We start from the raw sequence: 23,362 nt of genomic DNA on the forward strand, positions 1-23,362 counted from the left end.
AGTTCATTAAGTCATGGCAAGCCATACCCAGGGAGTTTTGTTACCAAAGGATTTTCCCCCACTTTCTCCACTGATATTTATGATCAGTCATACAGGAAAAGCAAAGACTCTTCAGCAAGCTGCTGAACGCAGTTTCCCAGGCTGCCTGTGTTCATATGAGATAGATACAAGCGGGAAGAACACCATTGTAGCCTGGGCCTTGGAGCTTGAGTCCAGTCACCAAAGGGCCAGAGGAAAACAGTGGGGTGGGGGCTCTGTTCACTGCAGATACATTCTGAGATTGGTGGATGCCTGCGACTGTGTAGTACCAAAGCCTGAATATGTGTCTTCCTGTATCCATAACTTACGATAGAGATTTTTCTCTCTTTTTTGGTGCAGGGCATTAGAGCCCGGGCCTTGGGCATGCCAAGTAAACATTTCACTGACTGAGCTAGACCCCCAGCCCTATGACAAAGTTTAATTTATAGATTAGGCATGGTAATTAACAATAGGTTAACAATAATTCTAATGGAACAACTATGGCAATCTATGGCAAGGAGAATGGTTCATAGTTCATGAATTGTTGGTCTGTGGATATTTCCACTACGTATTTCAGACTGAGGTCAGGTACAGACCTTGGGTTAGGAGTGACTATTGTCACCACTGGTACTTATGAATTTAGCTGTTTAATGCAGGTGTGGTGGCACCTATCTGTAATCCCAGCACTCAGGAGGCTGGTGCAGGACTATCAGTTCAAGGCCAACCTGGGCTACATAATGAAACCTTGACTCAGAAAAAAAGCTTTTTTTCAGATTTTTTTAATTTGAATTGGAAACAAGATTGTTTTACATGTCAATCCCAGTTCCTTCCTCGCCCCCCCACCCCATCTAAAACTCTACCTATCACATATCCTTTCTGTTCCTCAGGGAGGGTGAGGCCTTCCATGGGAGGATCATCAGAGTCTGTCATATCTTTTGGGATAGGGCCTAGGTCCACCCCCGTGTGTCTTGGCTCAGGGAGTATCCCTCTATCTGGAATGGGCTCCCAAAGTCCATTCCTATGCTAAGGACTGAACTGCTACAGGAGGTCCCGTAGATTTCTGAGGTTTTCTCACTGAAACCCATGTGCCTGGGGTCTGGATCAGTCCCATGATGCTATCCCAGCTATCAATTTGGGGACCAGGAAAAAAAGTTTTAAAGTATTTAAAAGCAAAAGCAAAAAAAAAATGCCACAATAGGAAAGCAATATAGTACATTATTATTTATTAAATAATAGAAGTAGTATAAACTTGTGGCAGAAAAATTTGGAAAATAAAGATCATAAAGCAGTAATTAAAAGACACCTGCAATTTCACCTCGGTGGTACAGATTGATAGAGTGTGGCCAAATGGGACAGCAGTGATGAGGGATCAGATATTTAAGATGGTGAGGGGTCTGGGGTTGTTAAACCTAGAAAGGAACTGTGAGTCACTGAGGGGTGGTCAGGGAGAAGCCGTGGGGCCAGTCTGTCCCATTCAGAAGGGCAGAGCTAGAAGACAGAGGCTCCTGAAGGGGCTAAATCCAGTTCACAGAAAAGGAAGAGAGATCCATCAACTAGTGAGAGGGGCCGCCTTGGAAAAGGGAGGGTAAAGCTGTTGGGGTGCTCAAGCAGAAGTTAATCCTTGCCCCTTCCTGTGACCATCACCCCACATTCCCTGTCTGACTCTAAGGCAGTGATTCAAAACCTGTGGGTCTTGACCCCCTTGGGGTTACATATTAGATATCCTACATATCACCTATTTACATTATAATTTATAACAATAGCAAAATTATAGTTATGAAGTAGCAACGTAATAATTTTATAGTTGAGGGACTGTATTAAAGGGTTGCAACATTAGTGTGGTGGTTTGTAAGGAAATGGCCTTGAAAGGGAGTGTCACTATTAGGAGGTATGGTCTTATTGGAGGAAGTGTATCACTGTGGAGGCAGGTTTTGAGGTCTCATATATGCTCAAGCCATGCCCAGTGAGACAGACAATTCTTGTTGCCTGTGAGTCATGATGTAAGGACTCTCAGCTCCAGCACCATGTCTGCCTGCACAACACCATGTCGCACCATGATGATAATGGTCTAAACCTCAGAAAATGTAAGCTGCTCCAATTAATTGTTGCCATGGTCATAGTGTCTCTTACATAGATAGAAATCCTAACTAAGACAATTAGGAAAGTTGAGAACCACTGATCTAAGGTCTATGTATCTGTAGGTGAATACCTAGAGTCTGAAAGAGCATAGGTTCCATTACCACTGAGGCAGAGGAACAGTCTGTAAAACTGAATGCTCTGGGTTTTCTTAGCAGCATACAACTGAGTATATTTGCATTGAAAAGATATGGCAAGAAAATGATTAAGGTTCGCACCGTGGGAGATGCTTTACGTCGTAGGACTGTTTTGATTTCTCCAACTTTCCTACAATTGACTTGCTTTCAAATCCAATAAATGTCAAGTTAAAGATGTGTCTCCCACGTGTATGAGGATGCTTTCTTTGCTGACAGTAGGTTAGGGTGTGGAAGGAAGAAGAGTTTTCTAGGTAGATCTTTGAGATGGGATTGGCTGGGGAGGGTCTTGGGAGTCAGGCAGCACTGTTTAGATTTGGGGAACATACCACTGGTAACTAATGACCTCGATTTGCTGAACCAGATTCAGGTCTGTAATCTAATAGACAGTAGCATACTTACTGGGACAGAAGCTCTCTAGAATGCAGTCCTGTCACAGGTCAGTATCCAGCCCCCACTCACATCAGTGTGAATGACTACAGCTCTGTCTCTGTGCTCTTAGCGCCTGGCCTTTCCTAGTGCCTATTGCATTGTTGTGTCACCTCACCTGTCCCCAAACCCTCCGAGCTCTTTGTGAATGGGACCATAACCCTTGTCAAGCCAAGTGAAGTAGCGCATAGGTAAGGAGTGTGTGTGGTCAAGGCCAATGAGAATGTGGGCTGGGTTATCTCAGAGAGGACTGGAACAGAACACTAGGAGGGATTTTGTTTGGCTTCCTGACAAGGTGACCACTGAGCCTGCCCAGGTGGGGAACTCCCAAGCCACTCAGTGCTGATCCTTGTGTGACATCAAAAGCACTGTCCCTGACTGCCTGACCTGTAGGACAGTCTGTTTGGGGCATTAAAAAAAAAGTCCTTATAAACAGAAGACCTATTTGGAAGTCATTTAACACAGGTAGCCACTGGCTGACTAACAAAGCTGCACTCTCAGGAGACCTCTCCCCACCCTCTTTGCTGGGGACATTTTCATGGCCTGCCTGTCAGCTCACTTGTGCTGCCCTGCCTGGATGTGCTATCTTCTACCAGCCCTCTCTTGTGTTTATCTGAGTCTTTGAGGGTCCAGCTCATGTGCCATGACCGGGAGTGTTGTCTTGAGGACAATACGACACCACCTTGCACATTCCTGTGCTGTGTGTACTTGTTTAGGACTCAGCTCATGGTGTGCCTTTGTATCCACTGTCAGAGTGGGTGCCACCAGTGCCCACAGTCTTAGTGTCTACTCGAATGTGTGATAAAAATACTTTAACAAAGCAGCTTAAGAGAGAAAGGGCTTATTGTAGCCCAGGGTTCAAGTTATAGTCTATCCGGGCCGAAGGTCAAGGCAGCAGGGCTTGCAGCATCTGGTCATACCGTTATCCACAATTGGGAAATGGAGAGGGGTGAATGCATGCTTGCTTTGTTCACCTCCCCTTCTCAATTTTCCAGTCCAGGATGCCCTGCCCAGGGAATGGTCCCTCCCACAATTAGATGGATCTCCCCACATCAATGAACATAATCAAGATAATTCCTGTGGTAGTTTGAATGTAATTGGCACCCCCCATATGCTCATAGGGAGTGGCACTATTAGGAGGTGTGGTTTTGTCATAGTAGGTGTGGCCTTGTTGGAGGAAGTGTGTCAACTGTTTCTTTGAGGTCTCATATATGCTCAAGCCACACCCTGTGTCTCAGACCACTTCCTGTTGCCTGTGGGTGAAGGTGTAAGAACTCTCAGCTCCTTCTCCAACACTGTGTCTGCCTGCACACTGCCATGTCCCACCATGATGATAATGGACTGAATCTCTGAACTGAAAGCTGTCACCTCGATTAAATGTCTTCCTTGATAAGAGTTGCCATGGTCATGGTGTCTCTTCACAACAATAGAAAGCTAACTAAGACAAAACCCATAGGCATATCCATAGGCCCATCTCTTGGATGCTTCCAGATTCTGCCCACTTAACTATGAATGTCATTCACTAGCTTACTGCTAGTTATGTTAGTTACTTTTCTCATTGCTTTGTGAAGTGACTGAATTCCTGGCAGAAGTAACAGAAGGGAGGGAGAGAGGGAAGGAGAGAGGGAGGGAGAGAGGGAGGGATGGAGGGAGAGAGGGAGGGAGGGAGGGAGAGAGGGAGGGAGGCAGGAGGGCTTATCACAGCTTGAGAGCACAACCATCAGGTGAGGAAGGCCTGGCAGCAGGGGCTTGCAGCAGCTGATTCTATTGTATCCACACTGAGGAAGCAGAGAGAGATGGATGCTGCTGTCTGCCTGTGGGATGGTGCTGACCACATTTAGCACAGGTCTTCTCTTTTTATTTCCACCTTTCTGAAAACACTCTCACACTAAACATATGGCATCCATGCCTTCCTATGATCCTCACTGCAAGCTATTGTGGAAAATGGCTTTTTATTGTAGTCACTTTCCAATGTCCAGCCTATGCTGCGGACTGGGCTTTGTGAGATCCTGGGGCACTGGGTTCAACAACAGGAATCAGAAGTTCAATCCTTACTATCCCGATCCTCTCGCCTGCTGCCCCCACACTTCAAGGGGCTTAGAATAAATCATTATGTGGCCACATCTACACTCTTCTCCTTGCCTTAGAAATGACCCTCTGGGCTGGGGACTGGTTGGGAGGGCCACAGCAACCTGGGAGCTGTCCCCAGCTGAGCAATAGGCAACTTCTGAGTAAGAGGTGGACTGAAGCTATTTCTCCTTGGATCTGATGGGCACAGGCCTGGGGATGGTAGTCCTTGTGGGTGAGGGGGAATTTCCTCAGAATCTGGGGTGTTCTTACCATAAATGAGCTATGTACTTCCACTGCAGTCTATGCTAATATACTGTTGGGGCAGCGAGAAGACAGTTAGGTGCCTTTTAGAAAGTTTCCCAGGCAAACCTGATATTCACCCATTGTCATGGGACTCCTGGAACGTCTACAAAGATCCAGGTCTGTCTGGAGGTGAATGGAGCCACTTTCTCTAGAGATGCATGGAACCAGGGCTGGGGGCCAGACCACATGAGGTGAGTCGTTGCCCACTCCTCACAACTGACTTGACTCTGAACAAGTCACTTAACCCTGCTTATCTACAAAAGGAAACGGAAGCCCTTGGCTTCGGTGGGATAATGCTGTGAGCACAGATGTGACACATGCCACTCGGGAATGTGAGCCACCGCTGCTGCTTCCTATGCTGGCCACCACAAGGGATGAGAGGAAGGGACATTCCCAACCAGGTCTGTGTGACTGGGGCTCCCTCCCTCCACTCAGTCAATGAATGGACAGAGACTCCTCATGAAACCTAGCCTGGCTAGATCTTCTTTCAGCCCGGGCTGGGGACTACCCTCCTTTGTCTGGATCTGGGAAGATGGCTTGGGGAACTGGAGTGTCTGGTGTCACTGTGCCTGTCTGTTCACGGGGCCGCCCCCACACAGACAACCTTTCCTTTTCATGATAAACAGGTGGGAAACCTCAAAGGGAGCAGGCTGCTGGGAGAGGTCAGAGGGCTGGGGCTGGTGAGGGGAAGAAGGCCTCCCCCCTCTTTTTTTGGCCTTATCAACAGCCCTTCCAATTAGATTCCTCTAATGCTAAACCACTTCCACTTCCAAACACCTCCAATCCAGGCCATCAGGGTTAAATAAACTCACTTTTTCCATACCCAAGATGGAGTGATTTGTGTTTAACAGGGCAATACCTTGTGGTGGTGTAGGGGGCCGTTTCCTGCATGCTCCATTACAATAATGGTGCCTAAAGACACCAAGATGTAAATTACTTCACAGGCACTGGGTAATCTCCATTCCTTTGATCTCTGCCTATCCCGTGGCTCATTTGGCCTGAGGAGCTGAAGCCATTCATAGGGTAACACGTCCCAGGCGGCTGGCCAGCCTTTATTAGGGATGGGTTTTCTTGGTTCAGAGTCTCCGCTCTGGTAAGATGCATTAAAGCTTGTCTGCAGAAGGATCCGAGTGTCCTGCGTGTATTTCTTGCCGGCGAGAAAATACAGAGCGCGCGGGACATATGGTGCCGAAACCCGGGAACATGTGAACATCTCCGGCACCGCGGAGACCCCTTGGCTACAGGGCGGATTCAGAACTGCAGGGTGGTAAATTCGGAGAGGTATGTTTTTTCTGGACTTTGGCTTGGGAATGTTGCTATTTTGGGAGGTTAATATAGAGGCTTCTATGCTTTTACTAGGAGCTATTTTGACTTTTCTCACTGTTGTAGCAATCTTAAAGAAGTCCAGAATTACATATCAGAAACCGAATGTGGTGAGAGATGGGGCGCGCCTAACAATAAAATATAAGAAAAAAGGACCTCCCGGGATGTCTAGTGACAAGGGAGTGAATAATTTGTTAAGAGAAACAACAACAAATAAGAAAAAAGGACCTCCTGGGATGTCTACTGACAAGGGAGTGAATAATTTGTTAGATGATTCTGTAAATAAGTTTAAAGCTTTAAATCTTGATAGCTCTGATGACTCTGAAAGCTCAAGAGATAAAGTTTTAGAGGAAACAGCTCAGCTAGGTGAAAAAGAAACAAAAAAGGAGGGAGAAAAAATAGGAGATAACCGGTCACACCCCGGTAAATTTAAGAGAAATAAAGACTCAAAACCTAGCCTCTGCCCTACAATGAAACTAGAGGCCTTGGAGCTGAGCAGCTCAGACTCTGAGATTTTAGACTCTAACAAGGAAGCAGAGCTAGAGGAGGAGGCAGCACGATACCACCCCGATAGATATCGGCTGCCAAAAGTGAAAACAAATATGAGGCCATCGCCTATTAATCCAGCGGGTGTGCTTCTATCAGCACCCCCATTATTTGGTACCCACTCCTTTTTACCATCAGAGGAGCGGAGAAAATTACAGATGGCTTTCCCAGTCTTTGATAGGGGAAAAGGCCATGCCTGCTATTCAACACTTCTTAAAGGCCTGGAATGCCTGGGGCTTTAAAGCCTCATAAACATTGACGCTCGGGCCAAGCGTCTCACCTCAAAACCTAAAAGGCCAAAAGGAAATGGTAAAATGGAAAGATATCTTAACTGATCTTTGGAGAGGCCCGGATCCTATTCTCATAAGATCCAGGGGAGCGATATTGTGTTTTCCCACAGGATGAAGAAAATCCTCTGTGGATCCCAGAAAGACTCACCCGAAGAGCCCCTTCGGACCTTCAAAAGTCGAAACTCCACCCTCTCCCCGGGAGTTGAGAGCCGCTATTGTTATCCAGATTAACTCCTGTCCTTGGCGGAGAGATTGTATCGCTAAAGGGGTGGGGGTGGGATTGTTTGATGCAGCCGTTTGCGGATTGATGTTACTTCTCTGGCTGGCATGTAAGCTCGAGGGCTCAAACCAAGAGAGATCGCCCAAGCGCTTATATTTTGGCTAACTATGCTTAAGCAATAGGCCGCCGGCCAGACAGCTCTTGCACACCCGGAGCCTAGGCTCATTGCACAGGGTAGAGTGTCTGGTTTGAGCAGCCCAATGAGGGATGCTGAGCAAAGGCATCACACAGAGTTGCCTAGTATGTAGGCTTCTCTGAGAGGTACGTTGACCTGCATAAGGGTTACCTGCCCGAGGCTCCCTTTCCCAGAAAAACGGCAGAGGACAGGTCGAGAGTACTTCGGGTCAAGCTAACAGCCTGATGGCGACTCTCGTACACAGTCTTAATGTTTGATTTGGGAAGGTTCAACCTCTGCCTCTATCCCTCAACATATGGGTGACCTATTTGCTTGTAAAAATATAAAGCCTTTTCATTAATTAATAAAAAAAGGGGGATATGTAGGGGGCCGTTTCCTGCATGCTCCATTACAATAATGGTGCCTAAAGACACCAAGATGTAAATTACTTCACAGGCGCTGGGTAATCTCCATTCCTTTGATCTCTGCCTATCCCGTGGCTCATTTGGCCTGAGGAGCTGAAGCCATTCATAGGGTAACACGTCCCAGGCGGCTGGCCAGCCTTTATTAGGGATGGGTTTTCTTGGTTCAGAGTCTCCGCTCTGGTAAGATGCATTAAAGCTTGTCTGCAGAAGGATCCGAGTGTCCTGCGTGTATTTCTTGCCGGCGAGAAAATACAGAGCGCGCGGGACATGGTGGCCCAGGCTGGAGAGTACCAGGCATCCTGCTGTGGGGCCCCTGAGACTGAGGAAGCACAGTCACCAGAGACAGAGGTCTCTGGATGTATATGGGATCTTGTCAGCTATGGGAACCTAAGTGAGCCCATTGTCCTCTTCCCCATTCCATTTTCTATGCTAGTGCCACCATCCTCCTGTTAGCCTGGAGCTAGGGAGGGTGGGCAGCAATTTAACTCAGATCTCTCCTCCCAAATTGCTGGTGGGCACTGGGCTATGGGATTCGGGAGGGGTCTTAGTTAGCTAGTCCTGTAGGTCTGCTTCTCCTGCCTCATGCTTGATGTGAGCTTAGTGCTAAACCTAAGGTGTGTGTCCTTCTGTATGGGTTTTCTGTTTCTTCATCCTGGAGCTTGGGAAGAGATGACAAAATGAAGGGGTTTCTCCATTTTTTTGAAGCAGCATCTAGCCCAGCCTGGCCTCAAACCTGCAGTGTCCCTGCCCCTTCCTTCAAAGCACTGGAATTTCAGGCATGTGCTGCCACGCCACGTAAAACTGAAGATTTTCCTCCAGAGCTGGCTGAGATTGTGAGATAAGCTGCCATTCTATATTATCTACCCCAGTTTCTCCTGAAATACTTGCTGACTAACACACCCCATCTCTATAACCCCCAAAGGGGTTTTCTTCAGCAGATGACGTCAGTCCTGTGTGGACATACAAGAGCCACAGCATCCATGCCAAGTGTGACAAGGAGCACAGCTTCCCGACTGTGCATCACGGGAAGCAGGTTTTAGGACCTTAGCTCTCTGTTTCAGAGAACTCAGCCCGTGTATCCTCACATGGCCTGTGCTGGACAGCAGCCTCTGCATTCTATCCTCAGATTGCTGATGCAGAAGCCGCTGTCCTTCCTTTCCACACCCACAGTCAACAGTAACAGATTTGATATATGCATGGCCACATGGAGGAGCTTAAAACAGAGTGGGAGAAAACACTCCAAGGGGGAGCCATAGCGATCCATTCATATTAATTAAGCAAGAATGTACATTTATAAAAACCACAAAGCCTATTAGAAAGGTATCCAAGGAAGAAGAGAAGGGAGCAGGTAGTGAGTCAAAGAAAAGGAGAAGGAGAAGGACACAGGGAGAAGGTGCCTCACCAGCTATTTCTGAACTGTTTCTAGGTATAAAATTGGGATTTATTAAATATATATAGATAAGCATAAAGTCTATATAGTTTTCAAAAATGGGAAACTATGGCTAGATGTGGTAGTATACCCTGTATATACCTATAACCCAAGAGACTGAGGCTATGGGATCACAAGTTAGAGGCCAGCTTAGGCTACTTAGCAAAACTTTATTTCAAAGAAGGCATGGGAGGGGGTTGGAGATGCCTAGTGGTCAAAATAAGTGTGGGAGATTATACTAGTTAATACACCTTTTAAACCAGGATTTTTCCTGGCTTTTTCTTTATTGATCGATTGACTGGTGGATTGATACATGTAGCCCAAGCTAGCTTCAGTCTTGCTATAAAGCCAAGATAGGCCTTGAACTCCTGATCTTCTTGCCTCCACCTCTCAAGTGCTGTGATTATAGGCATGTGCCACCTTACTTGGCTATCCCCATTTATCATAAAGATCATTTCAAGGTTTGCAACATAAAGGACAAAGACAGACACAATAGTCACTCTAAAATATGACAAACAGGGCTGGGGAGGTGGCTGGGTAGTTCAGAGCACTTCTTCTTGCAGAGGACTCGGGTTTGATTTGTAGCACCCACACAGCACTAACTACTGTCTATTCCAGTTCCAGGGGATCTGATCCTTCTTCTGACCTCCAGGCACTAGGCATGCATGAGGTTCAGATATATGGATGTAGGGAAAAGTACTCATACACATAAGATAAAATAAGTCTTGAAAAATGGCAGAAACACAAAAATGAGTGCCTCTAGGAAGGAAGGGAGGAATAGAGAAAGGAAGAAAGACGTGGGGGTGGGGAGACAGGAAGGAAGGACATGATCAACCCCACATGATCAATCATGGCCTCATGACTCCTCAGTTTATGACTGGATGCCTTAGGCTGTTGTGTTGTCCCTTCTCTGTCTTTCCTAAGCTATGACTATTCCAGGCATTGCATCTATAGGATGAGTCCAAGTTGGCCCTTGCACAATTCATAACAAAATTAAAAATGAGATACAGGGCCTGAAGAGATGGACCAGTGGTTAAGAGTGTATACTGTTTTTGCAGAAAACCCAAGTTCAGTTCCCAACACCTATATGGGGTGACTCTCAGACATCTGTAACCTCAGCTCCAGGGGACTCTATGCCTTGAGACTCCATGGGTACTGTCTTTGTTAGGGTTTCTATTGCTGTGAAGACACCATGTCCAAGGCAACTCTTATAAAGAAAACATTTAATTGGGATGGCTTGCTTACAGTTCAGAGGCTTAGTACATTATCATTATGGCAGGTGGCATGCAGGCAGACATGATGCTGGAGAAGGAGCTGAGAGTTCTACATCTTGACCCACAGGCAACAGGAAGTGGTCTGAGACACTGGGTGTGGCTTAAGCATACATGAGACCTCAAAACCCACCCCCACAGTGACACACTTCCTCCAGCAAGGCCACACCTATTGCAACAAAGCCACACTCCCTAATAGTGCCACTCCCTATGAGCTTATGTGGACCAATTACATTCAAACTACTGCAGGTACCTGAACTCATATGCATATACCCACACTGACACCCACACATACACACCATTTAAGAATATAAAAGAAGTCTTTAAGAATAAAACTAGATACTTACTGGTTGGTTTTTGTCAATTTGACCCAAACTATAGTCACTTGGAAAGAGGGAACATCAAGTGGGAAGAACTACCTCCATCACACTGACTTGTACCACATCTTACTGATTAACATTTGAGTGGGCCCAGCCCACTGTGGGCAGTGCCACACCTGTGATGGTGGTCCAGGGTTTTATAAGAAAGCAGGCTGAGCTGCACCAGTAAGCTGCACCACTCCACGGCCTCTGCATCAGGACCTGTCTTCAGGTTCCTGCTCTGACTTCTCTCAGTGATGGACTATTACCAGGAAGTGTAAGCTGAAATAAACCTGTCCTTCTCCAAGTTACATTTGGTCAGCGTTTTATCGTAGTAACAGAGAAGCAAATGAATCCTGTACAAAAATATGCAAAAGATGTGAACAGATAATTCACCCAAACATAAAATCAGTATAAAAATAACCCTCAAGCAAAGGAAAAGAAACTCAACTTTACCAATGTTAAAAGAAATACCAATTACAGGAGCCAGATGTGGAGACAATTTGAAAGTTTGAGGCACAGAGATTTAGAATTTGAATACTTGGTGGATAACTTGAGGAAGTTATGTTACAACTACAGCTACTTGCTGCCAAAATGTAACTCTGACTCTCAAGGCACTGTCCCAGCCACACTGTTTCAAACAGATTGTGCCAGTATTTTGCCATTACAAGCCTCAGTCAACTCTATGTGCTAGAGGTGAGGCTCTTCCCCTGCTTTCCCAGCAGGAGGTCAATGATTGGTGCAGACACATACTTCATTTGCATGAAGAGCTGTACATACTAATTGGTGCAAACACTGACTGCCACCTCACCTCCTATTGTGGTTAACATTAATTATCAGTTTGACTGAGTCTAAAATCATCTGGGAGAAGGGGCTCAGAGCATGCCTATAGGGTATTATTTTAAACTGAGGTGAGAAGACTGATGCATTATGGGAAGGGAATCCTAGACTGTATGAAATAGAGAAAGTGAGCTGGGCGTGCCTTCATCCCATTCTGTTACCTGACCTGCAGATGTGGCGAAACCAGTTCCCTCAGGCTTCTGCCACTATGACTTCACAGTGGAAGCCAGAACAAACCTTTTCTACCATAAGTTGACTTTGTCATAGTATTTTATCACAGCAACAGAAAAGTAACCAAAATGTTCCCTTCTGACTATGTAAACAAGCTGTTGGGCTCACTTTTTCAGTCAGCCAGAAGATACCTTCTTGTGCTGTCCCCTAGTCTTATACAACATTAAGTCAGGTCACTGGTGGGAGTGGTTCCCAGGTGACAGCATCATTAGCACAGTGGGTTGAGCAAAGAGGTAACAGGAGCAGCAGGGGGTGGGGCAGGGAATTACCAAGCCTTAATTAAGGGCAGAGGGTTCCAGTAGCCGGGCTGCTCCCTGGGACTGCTCACTGTAGTGGGAGTGTAGGGAGTTAAGATCCAGAGAGGTAAGCTTCCAGCCAGTAAAGCCATATGCCTACAGCTTGTAAAGCCTGGGGCAATAAGCCTCTGGCTCTCAGAGCTTAGAACTGCACAGCCTCTGGGCCTACCAGACCTCCCCTTAGGCCTTGGGAACTCAAGGTTGAGGGACCTGTTGACACTAGAGCGGCCTCCCTTGCTTACTCGTGATTTTATCAGGGAAGGGTGAAATGCCTCAGCGGCCCAATGGGTGCCACTTGGAGGAACTATAGGAAGCGATGGCAATGAGGTTGTGAGATGGCCATGGACTTGGTGAGGACAGTGACATGAGAACCCCCATGAAAGATTATCTGAAAACCCAAGAACGTGACCTTACTTGAAAACAGGTCTTTGTAGACATGATTTTCCAGGGGCACAATAAGCCACATGACCCCTGAGGTGGAGTTTGGAGTGTTGAGGCCACAAGCTTGAGAATACCTGGAGCCACTAGAAGCTGGGAGGGAGGTGCTGTCTAAGATCCTTGCCCTCTTGATTCCATACTTCCTCTTCCAGAACTGTGGAAGAACACACTTCTGCTGTGTGAAGTACCACACTTGTGGTCATTTTGGGGACTGAATTTTGTGGCCATCACCCCAGGGTGCTCCATCCCTCCCAAGAACCCCCTGGAACTACATCACTCTGTCAGAAGTCACCTGACAGCTCCTGCCTCAGGCCCCTCTGGTGTGGACACAGGTTGGACTCTAAGCTGAGTGCTGATCCCCAGGCTTTGCCCTCACCCCAGCTGTGAGAAGGAGTGACTGCAGCAGTAGCTGGGCATCTGTGAGTGACTTGTGTATAGTGGAGAAGAGATCGGCTTAATCTGCTTTGGCTGGGGGGAGCATCTGGTCAAGCCCTGGTCCAGGATCCAGGAGGCTGTGACAAGCTGGGTCAACAGGACTGGCCAGGAGCCAAAGGGATGATGAGCACAGAGAGGAACTCAAGATGGCCAGAAAGCTCCCCATCATCATTTGAAAGATAATCATTATTATCTAATAAACAAGTTCAAATCTGGCCTCTGTTGACCTTTCTCTCTCCTGGTGATGCATGGAGGAGCATCTTAGGGTTCATGCCCAGGACCCTGTGATTCCCAGAGTCCCTTTATCCCCTTCATATTCCCTAGCACCTCATGAAATCTTTGACTAAAATCTGTCTATTAGTCAGGGTTCTCTAAAGAACACATATAATATGACATATATAGTGAATATGTGTGTATTTCAATATATGCAAACATGCCCATATATACATATACTGTAAGGGTACTTATTAAATTGGCTTACATTGGCTTACAGGACGTGGTCTGGGTAGTTCAACGATGGCTATTTCTGAGAATCTGGTAGGTTGCTCGGTCCACAAGCCTAGATGTCTCAGCAGTCCCCATATGGCACTGAAGGCCTGAAGGATTCCTGGAGAACGCTGGCCTTCAGTCTATATTGAAAGCTCAAAGGAGTTAGTTCTAATGTTGGTGAAGGAAAGATGCAGCAACAGGATAGATGAACTTGGATTTAAGACTGAGGGCAAGCAGGCAAAATGCAGTTTCCTTCTTCTAGGAAGATGATCCCTGGAGGAGCAAGGAAGACCAGAGACAAAAGCTGAATTTCACCTTCTTCCAGAATTTCACATTTCACTCAGCTGCCATGGAAACATCTGCAACTGGGGTGGGGGGATGGGAGGGTGGAGGAATGGGGGTGTGGGGGAATGGGGTTGGGAGGTGGGGGGGAGAGTGTTCAGATTTCAGTTTCCATGTCAGATGGCTCCCTTCTTTCTCTACATATTTACAGCTTCACCTTTTTACTCCCCACTTCCCATTTCCTTCTGTTTCCCCCAAAGGCTCCATTCTCACACAAGTAACAAGAAAAAGTAGAAGAAAATATTTGACTTTTAAAACCTTGATAATATGAACTGAAGTTCTCCAAGGGCAAGAAAGCCGCACCAGTGTTAAAGCCACACCTACGAGGCCAATTGGCTGATAGACTTCAGGATGGCCTGGGGAAGTGGCTCAATGGGTAAGAGAACTTGCTGTTCTTCCAGAGGACCTGGGTTTGATTCCCAGCACCCTAGTAATGACTCCTGATTGAGTGTAACTCCAGCTCTAGAAAGGATCCTATACTTTCTTCTGGCCCCCTCAGGTTTGCATACATATGGCACACACACTACACACACACAGGTGTCTTCCTCAGTCACTCTACACTTTGCTTTTTGAGACAGCGTCCCTCATTGTACCTGGACTTTGTCAATTTGGCTCAACTGGCTGGCCAGTGAGTTCCAGGCTTCCTCCTGTCTGCCTCCCCAGCACTGGGATTACAGGTATTGCTGCTGTTCCTGGCTTTTTATTTGGGTTCTGTGGGTCCAAAGTCAGGTCTTCACACCATTGGGTTTTTGTTTTGTTTTGTTTTCTTTATTGCCTTTAATAGAAATGACAGTGTGATGTTGAAAAGCAGTGGTCAGGGGACACTCCTTGCTTCATTCCTGACCTTAGAGAGAAAACATTTAGTCTTTCAACATTGATCATGCTATTACTTTAGGGTTTTATAGATTCCCTTTATCAAGGTAAAGACATATCAAGAAATGTCTTCCACAGCCAGTTGACTATATGTTTTTATCAGGAGGTGTTAAACCTGAGAATCTTGAGGAGAAAGACCAGTTCCATCATTATCCAATTAAAGCAAGCTTTATTTAATACTGGCCAGGAAGATGGACACTGGCCAGTCCCATTCCTGGATCCCTAGAGAATGGCCATGAGTTACATTGGCCAGGTGCTTATGAAGGCAAATCTACAAGGTCACATACTTCCCACCTTTGCCCAATCGGGGCAAGTGTACATCCGGCATACTTCCTGCCTACATTACTCCCACCTACATGTGATCAAGCACATCTAGTGCAGTTGAGTCAACCAAAGTTACTTAGAGAAGTAGGAACATGTGGCTTGTTATCTTACATGAACAACAGCTTCCAGCATCCCAGGATGTTACAGTAAGAGCATTCCCCATCACCAAGAAGTATCTGTCCTTCGGCAAGTGGGGCCTACAGGTTACCTTTAGCCCTTACAGAAGGAATTGAATCTTGTCAAGTACTTTCTTGTATCTAATGAAGCAATCACAGTTTTTATTTACTACTCTGTCAGTATGATGAGCTACATTGACTTCCTTTTTTCTTTTCTTATCTTTCTTTTTTCCTGACAGAATCTCACATAGTGAAGGCTGATCCCCCAACTGTCACTTCATATCCAGGGATGACCTTGAATTCCTACTTTTACCTCCCAGATACTGGGGTTACAGGTGTGGGCCACCACACCCTATAATTACATTGATGTCTTGGATTTTCTAGTGGTGAATCAGTCTTATATCCTTGCAGTATGACTCACTTGATCCTGGTGGAACTATTTTATATAGCTCTAGATTCAGCCTGCTAATATTTTATTAAGGATTTCTGCATTTGTGTTCCCAAGGAATGGCTATTAATCTACTCTTACTGGGGGAGAAGGGATTCAGTTATGCACAGTTGAGGCCAGTCCTGACACTAATGAACAGAGTTTGGAAGCTAGAGGGGAAGAGAATAGGCATGCATCAGAGGGCTAGGGAATGCTTGGGAAAAGCCAGGGGGAGCTAGAAAGTGTTGTACAGGGAAGTAGAACTTTAAAGGAACCTATATCTTTAGCTATTTCTCTCTTCTGGCCTGCTTCTTCATGGATGAAATAGGAAGGTTTACTGGGATTGGAAGTTTTTAACCAGAAGTTCCTGGACAGATTTTGTTAGGGTCAAAATTACATTTTACGTCTCTGTACATTGTTCTAGAGAGAGTCCTACAATTTGCCTGAGAGTCTCCGAAAGGTTTATAGCTGCCAAAGAGTTAAAAATAACAGCTTCTGCCAGGCGAAACTTCTCAGACTTTATTGTGTTGGCCAGAAAGAGATTTTAGTGTTTTTATGGGCCAGGAAGTGAACACAATAAATTAAGGTTTTAGATAACTGAAAAATAAATTTAACCTAGTAACAAATACTTGAACTAACGTGTTTTAAAAAGTCAAAAACATACAAAACAGAATGAAATTTTCTTATAATTACTCTACCCTGTGAGCATTATGAGATAATATTTATATAATATTAATAACACTTATCACATAAGACATATATCATATAAACCTACCACATTGTAAACCTTCCATTTCCACTCAGTATAAAGTCAACAGAGGACTGGGGAGACAACTTAGTGGGTCCCCATACAAGCACAACTCCCTCAGTTTGAAAGACCCCCCAGCACCCACATAAAAAGCCCGGTGTGGCAGTGAACTTTAATTCCAATACTGGGGAGGCAGAGACAGGAAGATCCTTGGGGCTTGCAGGCCAGCCAGTCTAGCAGATTGGTTAGACACCCTATTTCAAAAAACTAGGTAGAGAGCAATTGAAGAAGGCACCCAACATTGACCTTTGGCCTCCACAAAAACATGCATTCTTTCACATATACATATAAAGTTAAAAATGAAGTAAAATGAGCACTTCCCTTACACTATAAAGGAAGCCTTTTCCTGGGGTGTCTGTATTCATGGCTGCAGAGCCTCATGTTAAGGACTGTCTGGGCGCTTTCCTCATGGGAAATGGAAGGGTTTTAAGAATATGGGCAGTGAGAGCACCAGGTTAGTGAGACCTGGACCCTGCGCAAAACGCCAGGAAGACCTTCGTCCCCTGGCTGGTTGGGGGTCTGAGAGAGAGGTGATGGACAAGCCCCCTCCACCAACGTTGAACTAATTCCCAGAATTGGGACTTGAGGGTCTGGGAATCCTAAGCACAGTGACTAAACCGTAGGCTGTGAAATAGGATAGAACAGGGAAAATGACAGCAGTCCTCCACAGGTGGGATAAGAAAAGATGAAGCCGCTGGACTCCCTGGGAAGCCCCTCTGATTGCTGATTTCCAAACTCTGAAGGACTTTTCTCCCCTGCCCCCAGCTCCTCCCATAATGTTATGAGAATGAGCTCTGCCACTGCTGACTGGAGCAGAGCTGCTGGAGAATGTGCCCTGTGTGTCAAGCCCACTCTCAGAGCTTCCGAGATCTCCTGAGATTTCCTACTTCGCATGACGGGCCCCACAGACCCAGGAGGTCCTGGTTTGTTTTCTAGTTTGCTGAGCACTGACTCTCTTACAACAACCCAAGCAGTAGGTGTTATTCTCCCATTCTTTGAGTGTGGAAACACGGGCCCAGAGGGCTCAGGTAATCTGCCAGGGTTGCCCAATAAAGGCCCAGTGTGAAGGAACTGAAGACGTTAGGGAGCAGAGGGGGGGCATGGAGACAAAGAGCAACCCTGGAGGCAGCCAGACCTGTGCCCATAGGATGCCTTCGGAAAGGCATGGTTCAAACCAGTAGCAATTAACACTGTGGAAAAGATCCCTGGCCACGGAAGCCACCTCAGGGTCCTGAGTGAGGGCTGAGGCTTTTTCAGGATAAGGCCTGCTTTGAGGTATCAGGGGTCTCTAGAAGGTGACACTGTGGTCTTTTAGGCAGAGGCTTCACTATGAAGAGGAGGGGCCGGGTGTGGGGAAAGAGATGCCTTTTGGTGGGGTATCTGGGGTGGGGAGAGGGTGTCTGAGGTTTTAGGTCTGGAACTAGGCTGGTCCATGTTGTAGAATGCACCTGGGTAGGGGGTGGCTAGAGTTTCCCCCTCCTTCCAATGGAGAGCTCAGGTAGGGGGTGTTCCTTCTGGGGGTCTTTAACATGATCATCCTCCCCTCTCCTTAGGGGCTACCTTTCCTCTCCAGGACTGAGATACCTCCTCTACCCCCTTATTTCCATGCTCTGGCCATCTATTGATGGCCAATAGAAGTACTTCTGGGCAGTAAGCAAGACCAGAGGCCCCAAACAGGAAGTAACATGTCTCTAGGAGCAGTGACCATCTTGGCCTTGGAAGTCTATGAGCCTACAGTGCCAGGATTGTTCTCATATGGCACTAGGTGTTTTCTAGTGTCACCTTCAGCTCTAAGTCACTTTCAGCTTCCAGAAGGACGTGGTAGTGGTGGTGGAGTACACTTCATGAAATTCCCCAGAACATTCCATCGCTTCTTCAGAGTTCCAAGTCTGGAACAAAAGACGGCCGTTAATTAGCTACAGTGACCACGTTAATTGGGTATACCTAGAAGCCACCTACAGTTCTCAATGCCGCGACCAGGCTGTGTTCCAGAAATCTTTATGTGAGCCAGTTTTTGGAACTCTGAATGCATTTCCCCATAGAAACCAAGTTATAAATGGTGGTTGGTTTTTCAGGCCAGTCCACAAATTTCTGTTTAACTCATAATATTCCTGCAGTTTATTACTAATGTAGGATGTGGGATAATGCACTTCAGGTTTCAGTTTGGTTATAAGAATATATATTAGTTCATTTTCTCATTGATGTGACAGGTTATCTGACAAATAGGATGTGAGGAAGTGCTTGCTTTGTCCCACAGTTTGAGGGGATAGTCCCTCATGGTGGGGAAACCATGGTAGCAGAAGCGTGCACAAAGTTGGCCACATTGCATTTGCAGTCAGGAAGCAAAGATGGCTGGCTGGTACTCAGTTGGTTTTCTTCTTTTGGGGAAGTCCAGGGATCCATCCCATGGCTCATATTTAGGACTAGACTTCTTATCTCTGTTTACCTAATCTAGAAACTCTGCTAGGGACACACCCAGAGGTGTGTTTCTATGCTGATTCCGATTCCAAATCTTATCAAATTGACAGTCTAGATTAACCATCCTAGCACATGTCTCACTTCTAAGTGGTGTCAATGGCCTGGGAACTCCTTGGAATGGAGGGTAGGTAAGTATTTTGGGATACCAAGACACACACACACACACACACACACACACACACACACACACACACACACACTACATGCAGGCCACCTGAGGCTATCTGGCTGGGAGAGCTCCAGCCATGGGGGAGGGAGTTGTGCAGAGGCAATCTTCCTATGTGCTCCAGTATTTGGACTATGAGGTAGAGAAGCCGGGAGACAGGAAAGCCTGGTGTGGGAAACAGACAGATCCTCAGGAGGCCAAAGCAGACACTGAGTCTTGCCAATTAGACAGAAAAGATGTTTCAGAACACAGCCCTGGGTCTGAAGCAGCACTGCCAGTGCCATGTGAAGACTCTCGAACCTCCATTGCCACAGGCCAAAGCTGGCCCACTGTCAGAACAGTTCCATGGCCAGTGCACAGGGCAAACTGGAAGAGCTAGAGAGTTGATGGCAATGGAAGTGGCTTCCAACCAATGATGAGTAGAGAGTCCATGAGTAAATGCCTAGGCTCTCTATTGAGATAACTAGGGTGTATTCTGTGCCATGTCCCGGAATTCCCAGAAGTATTGAACTTCAGTTGCCCTTAGTGGCAATGGGCTTGAGATAATAATTATCTACTGCTATGGAACAAGCCATCCTAAAGTTTTGTGGTTGCTAAGCAATCATCAATTATTTCCAATGATTCTGTGGGCTGACTGGAGTTTCTTGTGCTGGCTTTGCTTGAACTCACATGGCTTCATTCAGCTGGAAGCTGGCCAACCTAGAAATCTAGGATGTCCTCATTCACATCTTCGCCGTTTGCTGGGTACCTTGGTTCTCCTCTAAATGACCTCACATCCTCCAGGAAGTAAGTATTCCTTATGTGACTATCTCAGGCAGTGCTTTGAGAGGCCACAGAGAGTGACTACCTACCAGATTCTTCAGGCCCAGGAATCAGAACTCAATAATGTCCATCTTATTGGCCAACGCAAGGCCAATGCTGCCCATGATCAATGGTATGGAGAAAACTGTCTTGTCTTCTTGGGGTTGCCTCTGAAATAAGTACTTAAACTGAAATATTGGAATCAGGGTCTGCTTCTGGGGAAACCTAAACCATCATCCACACAGAATCATGGGAGGCTGGAAACCAGCCCCAGCCCAGCTCCTAGACAGGACAGGGCAGGCCACAGAGGAAACCTCATCTCTCATCTCCATTTTTTTTTTTTTTTGATAGATGATGGCCTTGCTTTCTCTTTCTTCAGTAAAGGCCAGTTTAGTGAGATACAGGGATTTTCCATGAACCTAGGTATGGGCCAGAAGAGAAGATGCAGATGTCAGGCCCAATTTTTAAAATTTGTAGTTTATGTATATTGGTATTTTGCCTGTATGTATGTCTGTGTGAGGGCGTTGGACCCCCTGGAACAGGAGTTATAGACAATTGTAAGTTGCCATGTGGGTGTTGGGAATTGAGTACAGATCCTATAGAAGAACAGCTAGTGCTCCCAACCTCTGAACCATCTCTCCAGCCCCAACTGGCCCGTTTTTAATAACAGTTCTGTACTCAAATTTTTCCAGATATGGAAATATTCTTGCATCATTTTTGAGGAACAGTTCACATTTACATCTTTCTGTATTCAGACACACACATGCCATGGCACATGTGTGGTGATTAGAGGACAACTAACAGAAGGGAGTCAGTGCTGTCTTTCTGTGATGTCTGTCTGTCTGTCTGTCTGTCTGTCTATCTGTCTGTGGAATTGAACTCAGACTGTCAAACTTGGTGTTTAGTGCTTTTACCTGCTGAGCCTCCCTCCCATTTCTGTCTCTCTTGTGTCCAGTGTTGGTGCTGCTGGTGTGTCTCCTTTTTTGTCTTTCCCAGAAGGTTCTTCAGGTTGATCGAGTTTCATGTCTGCTCTCAAGGGTTTGGCTTCCAAGAGATTTTCCCCCATTCTCTGAGTATTCTTGCTGTGGAATATCTTTTCTTGTCTCCCTGCAGATACTAACAATCTTTAAAATTCTGTATTCCTTTTCCTTCACAGTGCCTACTGCCTTCAGGATGTTTGGCTTCCATCTCCCTCAGTAGAGGCTCCTGGCCATCTGCTTATGATTAAGGGCAGTGACAGATACGAAGGACACAAAATGGAATTAGACACTCTGAGTAGGTCAGGGAGACACATCAAATTTTAATAGTGCTTTTTAAAACTAAAATATTTTTCATGCAATGTTTGATCTTGTTTTTTCCCTCCCCCAACTTCTTCCAGATCCTCTCCAACTCTCACCCAATTTTATGTTTTTAGTGTTCTCTCTCTCTTAAAACAACAATAACAACAAAAAACCCCAAGAAACATGAACAAAGCAAGAAACATGAACAAGCTCCCTCCTCAACAAAAAATCAAACAGACAAAAGATCAATAAGACAAAGAAATGCCAAAACAAAACACAATGAAGCAAAAAGTCCACAAAAACACTATTGCATTCCTTTTGTGTTAGTCAACTGCTCCTGGGAAGGGGAGGCTACCTAGGGATGTGGTTGATATACCCATTGACACTCCCTTGGAGAAAACTGATTTTCCCTTTGCCTGTGGTTAGCAATTGCAGATTGGTCAGGAGAACCTGTGTCCACTCCCCACCCGCTGGTACCCTGTCTGGTTTGAATGAAAGCCTTTCTTGTGTGTGCTGCTAGTCTTTGTGACTTCATGTGTGTCTGGAAGACACTGTTTCCTTGGTGTTACCCATCCCCTCTGGCTCTTATATTCTTCCCACCTCTTCTTCTGTGTATCCCTGAGCCTTGAAATTGGGTTGGTGAAAATATCCCATTTAGGACTGAGTGTTTTTTATTCTCTGTGTTAGGTCCCATCTACTGCTTCTCTGATGTGGGTTGAGTGAGGCATTGATCTAGTGGCATGTCAGTATACCATCAGGAATCATTTTTATTGCTATGCCCCTTTAGCAGAATCATAGAATTAGGCCCATGACCGACCTAGTCTCAGGATCTTGGCCATATTAGCAGTGTCAGGTATTGGTTCCATTAAGAAAGATGTAAGTGCTCGCTTCGGCAGCACATATACTAAAATTGGAATGATACAGAGAAGATTAGCATGGCCCCTGTGCGAAGATGACACACAAATTTGTGACACATACCATATTTTTTTTTTAAAAGAAGGCTGTAAACCCATTTTTTAAAAAGTGGTTGATTACTCCCATTCACATTTGTGGCCATAGTGCACCAGTATGTCTTGCAGGTAGATCATTTGTTGTAGGTTTCAGGGTTTGTAGTTGGGTGAAATTGTTGGTACCCTTTTCCTCTGGTAGTGTGAAGAGTACGTTCAAGGACCATGAATGCTAGCTGGGGGTGGGGGAGCTAGTTAGGCACCAGCTCAACTTCTCCATGCTTGATAACATACATTAGTGTTTTCTTCAGCAATAGGGCCTTATTACCAGGCTTCGGAGAGTAACAAATAGCCTTAGCAATAGTCTGTGATGTTTTGGGGGACTCCATGGAACCCCTTTGATCAACTACTCAACAAGATGTAATCTATTCCTGATAATGGAAGTCTAGTTGAGGCATTATCTTCACTATAATTTGGTGACTACACTTAGATTCCATTCACACACACATATATATTCCATTTACACACATATATGTATCAGAATATATATATATATATATATATATATATATATATATATATATATATATATATATATGGAAGCTTCTACCGTGGTGGTTCTCCATATGGTTTTTCAATGGCTTTTAGTATTAGTTGTTCAAAATCGTTTTATCTCTCAACTTGTCACAAGCTAGGGTCACCAGAGGAGGAAACCTCAATTAAGAAAATGCCTCTATAAGATTGGGTTGTAGACAAGCTTGTAAGGGCATTTTCTTAATTAATGATTGATGGGGGGGCTCAACCCATTGAGGTTGGGAGGTGCCATCCCTGGGCTGGTGGTCCTAAGTTCTATAAGAAAGCAGCACCCCTCCACGGCCTCTACATCAGCTTCTGCCTCCATGTTCCTGACATGTTTGAGTTCCTGCCATGACTTCTTTAGTCA

The 23,362-nt window shown here is 45.7% G+C and overlaps 1 non-coding gene across 1 annotated transcript; it reads left to right on the forward strand.

Moving 5' to 3' along the window:
- The first annotated feature begins 22,352 nt into the window (after window positions 1-22,352).
- LOC113833679 lies at window positions 22,353-22,459 on the forward strand. Its single transcript, XR_003481796.1, has one exon. It is a non-coding gene; the product is annotated as a U6 spliceosomal RNA (small nuclear RNA).
- Window positions 22,460-23,362: the final 903 nt, after the last annotated feature.

This window comes from Cricetulus griseus, chromosome 2 (genome assembly GCF_003668045.3).
Source record: "Cricetulus griseus strain 17A/GY chromosome 2, alternate assembly CriGri-PICRH-1.0, whole genome shotgun sequence".
NCBI classification, from domain to species: Eukaryota; Metazoa; Chordata; class Mammalia; order Rodentia; family Cricetidae; genus Cricetulus; species Cricetulus griseus.